We start from the raw sequence: 6,000 nt of genomic DNA on the forward strand, positions 1-6,000 counted from the left end.
CATATAATAAATGACAGGACTGTGTGATGTTAGTAAGGATGAGAAAGATTAAGGAAGCTGTTGCTGATGAGGTGCCGACAGATGTAACAGGTCTGTGTGAATGCCGTGTTTACATTGCTGGAGTGCGCTCGTGCTGCATTTTAAGCGTGCTGTCTAATTTGATTCACGCTGACCTCCAACACAACCGTAGCCTATTTGGCAAAAGGTTTGCCACTGTGCTCAGTCGCAGGGGCAGCGTGTGGACAGAGAGGACCATTGTGAGTCTCCCTGCTCCTTTGGGAAAGACCCTTGAGCCATGACAAACAGGATTTCCTCTTATTTCGGGCTTCAGTCTTCCCATGTCCGTCTTCTATGGGGGATTTATGGAGCAGCTACTTTAGTGTCACATAAATTCAGCTTCGGGCAGCAGCGGGGTTTGACGAGGTCGGAGTGTTGCTGAGTTATGTTCTGCTCAGATTTTCAAATGTGTGACAAAAGTTTTCGCAGCAGACATTTTGACCTGTCGCAGCATGTGAAAAGAACAGGTGTATTTAATGACAGATATGTTGGCGAGGCCCTGTTAAACACGATGAGTCATTAAGGTAATTAGTTCCACCTGTGCCTCTCCTGGCTTCTGTGAGAAGGCCCTACAGTCTATTAAAGACGTTTAACTATTCAACTAAACCACGAAGCAAAGATAAAAAACACTTTATGTGGACTGTACTGGAATTATCAATGGATGAGCAGCAGTTTAGCTCAAATTAAAGCTTTATTAGTGTTGATGTGCTTCATGTTAACTGATAATCAGCAGCTAGCACCCTACTGTACCAACTCATAACTACAACTCACTGAATTACTCTACTTATCGTTATATCAGTATTTAACAGTCGCTGTTCACCCCTAGAGGACTCATTTTACCCCGACCTTGGGTTGTGCCACAGGACTTCTTTTTCTTTTTTGATTGGTCATTGTTCTGAAACCATCATAATTAGATAATTTCCATGGGTACACACCAGCCTGAGGTATAAATAGCAACCATTATTAGAAACAAAAACACTTTTACTTTGCAGTAAACTGATCATCTTACCCCGCTCTCCCCTCATGTGAAGGAGGCCGCACATTAGCTGCTAAAAAGCTTAATTTCTATGTCTTCTTATCTATGTATAAGGAGTTGATGGCGACAAAATACAAACAAAAACACATAAAATACAGGAGGAGTTATTGAAATACATTTGTAAGTTGGCCTGAAACATGACTCTAAATTAATGCTAATGGAGCTCTAGCCATTGCTATCGCAGTATTACTTATAGGACTGCTAGTTGCCCTAATTTTATATAGGCCAGCTAGTAGCTAGCTAATGCTACAACTGTCTACATAGTGTTTTTTTAAAACCTGTATTAAACAAAAACTATGGTTTACTTTGCCATGGTGGAGCTTCTTTTCAGCCGTGTAGCCATGCTTTGAGATCTCAGCATTTATTTTGCTGAATGCAGTATTATCAGAACTGATAACTGATGATCAGAGCTGTGAAAGTAATAATACCCAGGCTGTAATAAATCTAAGTTGTCCTGTAATAAGAAGAAAAAGAAATAAGAGAAGCACATGTGAAACCTGGTGTTTCCTTTGTTTCCACCCTCCTGCCCTCCATCCATCCATCCATCTGTCCACCAGATCAACATATCCACCCACGCGGGCGTCCAGTTCCTGGTGCGGCTGCTGAGAGATCACCTCACCTCAGTTAAAGGTATGCAGACTCGGAAACACAAACCTACACCCCGATCATCAGTGTTTAAACACCCTTTGAACAATACGCCCCTGCTGCGTCCTGCTATGATTGATGGAGACATTTGTTGCTGGGTCAATACCACACTGCTGAAGTGATCAGGGAGCCGGAGCCAGGCAGCGAAACAATACATAGGACCTGGGACTAACAGGAATGCATTGTGTGAGAATCTGTAGTCTTATAAAGGGACTTTCCAGCTTCCCCCGGCCTGCTCCTTGTGGCCTCATTACACTGAAAGAGACATTTTCAGACAAAACAGCCCCTTAATCTCCCAGTTGTACACTCAACACTAAATGTCCAGTAAAATATAACGTTTTCCAAATGTTTCTCTCACAGTGTTGCCCAAAAGTAGAAGAAAATAAAAAGTAAAAATATTATCACTTATATGGATAGTTATTGAGTCTTTAAATGTGCTGAAGTATCAGAAGGACAAGTAAATTATAACATGTGTGTACAGTTATACTACGTGTTGACTGATTATCAGCCGGGCCGATTTATATTTTCTGATTATTGGAATCGACGTTTTGTTTTTTGTTTTCTTTGCAATTTACAGCCAATTAAATAAATTAATCAAAAAAAGAGGCTACTTTGCCTTTGATTCAGTGTTAAATCTGCAAATTAAGTAGCAACTAAAGATATCAAATAACTGTACTCTCTCCACAGGACTCTCTGAACAAAGGTAAATAACAGATACGTCTCTCTCTCACTCTTCTTTTGTTAAAGTAATAACATGTAATTATGGAATATTGACAAAATATCCTTTGGAGACGGATGAAACTGATTAACGATGAAGTAATTAGAGTTTGTGGTTTCTTCAAAAAGCAAACAGTGATTTCCTGAACCTCCAACGCCGACTGTTTTGTACACAAAATACCAAAACCAGAACCTAAACCAACCCAAACGGCAAAATAAATGTTGCCAGTGTACAATTCTGAAAACCACGGACATATTCAAACTTTCTTTGGGTGTTTTTTAAGGTTGCATATTCAATTTAATGTTGTGAAAACGCTGTGTTTATGTTCTGGTTAGGTTTAAGAAAAACATCAAGGAAATGTTGAAACACAGTCGTGAACAGTGGTCTCTGGCTTGGCCTAAATCCCCCTCTACATCACCACATGGTCTGTCAGCACATGACTATGAGGAACTAGGATCATAATTAACTTATAAACATCTTTCTTCAACTCATTATGGTTAAAAAAACACAGATAAGCTTCCGATGAACAGATCGTAAAACGCTCTTCTCATAAAGGTTCGTCATTCTTCATTATGTTCCATTTCTTTGCTCATGTCACGACATTTCCTAAGAATAAACACAGAGTCAAAGATAGATTGAAAATCATTTAGCCGGCTGTTTGTGCAGGGTGCAGTATCCCTGCTGAGTTACCCGTTGATTAGATCCTGGCTGATGTGTTGTTGGCTTTGGTGCGGCACCGGGGGAATTCCTGCATCCATTTTTTTTTTTTTCTCTGACTCGTAATCTTCTCCGTGCTGGAATTTTTTCCTCCCTCCCTTTATGCGCTCATTTATCTTTATCTTTCTTTTTCCCTTGCCATCCTCTTGCGCAATATCTGCAGTGAACTCATTTCCTCCCGCCCTGATAGCAGCTCTGGACCCGGGGTCATCATTACAGGTTATTACAGCCATTTATTTCACCTTCAGTTTCATGTCAGGTAGCGTCGATCATGTTGGAGCCTTATTTGGTTGCGGCAACAGTCTGATGTAACTGTCGGTGAATCATGTGACAGACAATCAGGCGCCGTGCAGTTATTAAGTTGCACTTTGAAGACGCATCATGACATATCATGACATAGTCTAACCCGCACTTTGCCCTCAGATTTACAGCTGAGTTTTGAGGCTTTTTGCTTTGTTCTCATTTGATTTCTCAAACTAGGCACTCATGATTATATCAGCTGCTATTTATGCATAATGAACAAAGAATCTGGAGGATTAATCAAAAATCTCATCCATTATGGGTTCATCTTTTCTCCAGACATTGTATCACCATGCATCACTGACTCTCCACACACACTGTCTGCAGAGATGGTCAAAACAGACATTTACTTCTATTAAAAAAAAAAGGCAAGGATTTGTCGTTCTGTGTGATGTCTAACATTAGACTTCCAGGCTGGGAAATGTAATGTTATTGTAATCTGTTCTTGGTCATCTCTTCACACACCCACTCAGGCAGGTGCTGGTAACCAAACCCCCCCCTCAGGAGCCCAGTTGTGATCAGACTCATGAACCCCAGCTGCTCTGCTCCACCGCTCACAGTCTTATCATCGTCCTGCTGTGATCCGCATCTCTCTGTTACACACAAGTTGAAGGATTTGGTTTCACCGAAATGTAATCAATTACCTCTCACGCAGTTTCTGTCTTACTCATCCAGTATTGTTTCTTTTTAACACAAAGGGGAAAAGGCAGACAACAAAAACAGGAGTAATCCAAGAGCCAAAAACACAAAACAAAGAACAAACCACAAGGACTCAGGAAGCAAATGCAGGAGAACACGATATGTCGACAGGACGAGGAAACACACGAACCAAACAAACAAACAGAGACTGAGGGGAAAACACTGGCTCAGTATACAGGTGGTGATTAACTAATGAGACACAGGTGTACAAAGAAAAAGGGCAGGAAAACAGACAAAGGGAGGAAGTGGAAAGTGACACACGAGGAGAGAAAATAAAACAGAAAATAACTCAACCAAAAACTGAAACCATGACTGAGTTTCTAAGAATTCTTATGTTGAGTTCACAGCTTTGAAAAAATATCTGAATATGTAAAATACCTCCAAATGGATCGGCACACGTGTTTTGTGAGACAGTCGTCTTCCCAGGTGACGAATCCTCCTGACTTTGGTGAACCTGACCTTTTATTTTTTCACCGTGAGGGAGGGTGGCATTTTGTGATTTTGAGCAATTGCTTTTAAATTTGACACAGATGTTCATTTCCACCTTCAGGATGAGTTGCAATAACTTCAGTGATCCCCTGACATTTCATCGACCTTTAGAAAATGTCATTTGTCCAACATTTTGCTCTTTTCCCATCAGCCTCAGCTGTACTTTGTTCTTAGTGATAATTAGCAAATATTCGCACGTGTGAACATTATGCAACTTTAAACAGCTGATAAGACAGACTCTTGTGAAAACTGCTTACGTGTAATTTAATTGTACGTTTCCGTAACTCAGCAGACATACAGCTGCTACTGCTGTAGCGGAGTTATTTTAGATCACACTACCTCGCTCGGCATGACCCGCCCTACTCTGCCTCTGATTGGCTACATCCTGCCCGTTAAGTAATGCGCATGTGCAACTCTCACCAAAGATTGAACAGAGGCGAGATGTCTCACTCTGTAGCTAAGACACAGTGTGTAAAGGGGTTCTGCAGCAATGCCCCGTATGAGAAAAATAATGTGTTTTTTGAAAATTAAAGTGTGTAAATCTATTCTACTAGGACCCCCAAATAAAAGTATGAACCTGAAAATTAGCATAATATGACCTCTTTAAAAAGCAGAAGCAGAAACGTCAACCGCCACTCGTCTACCCGGAGGTGACTGTTGTTGGCGCGACATCACAGTGATCCGGTCCGTTAGTGTGAATACATGGTAGGGGAAGGTAGGTCAGTCTAAGTCCAAGTCTAACCTCTCACGTCTGGATCTGATACTGATCTTTGCCGCCCACTCAGGCCACAGAGTGCACGTGGAGCTCCCTCGTCCTCGGCCGTCCGCCCCCTCGCTGCCTTGTAGACATTCCTGACAGCGTCTCCTCTCTCTGTCTGAGGCTTCTCTCCGGACAGCTGGGTCTTAAGCAACATGATCCCACTCAGCAGTGCAGCCCCTGCCGACACTTTGTGTGTGTATATATACAGCATGTGTGTGTGTGTGTGTGGTTGCGTATATCCAATACAGACGCATGTCTTACATATGAGAGGTGCCACATTCGTAAGATTCTCACTGAAAACAGGCCTACAAAGACAGAGACTCCAGCTATATTTGGGAAAATATCGCCTTACTCTGACATGTGTTGAGTTTCTTGTTGTTGTAGGTTTTTTTTCTCGGAGCAGCGGAAGTGGTCTGGATGCAGAGAGCGATTGGGTTACATCAGGGGAATGTCCCACAAACATAAAATGACGAGTCAGACCCTCTGCTGATTATTTTGTTGTCGTAATCTGCGACAGGAGGGTTTATAAAGACGTGTTGAGTCTGAGTGTATAGGACATAATATACACTAAGTTACAGG

Source organism: Pagrus major, chromosome 8 (assembly GCF_040436345.1).
Source record: "Pagrus major chromosome 8, Pma_NU_1.0".
NCBI classification, from domain to species: Eukaryota; Metazoa; Chordata; class Actinopteri; order Spariformes; family Sparidae; genus Pagrus; species Pagrus major.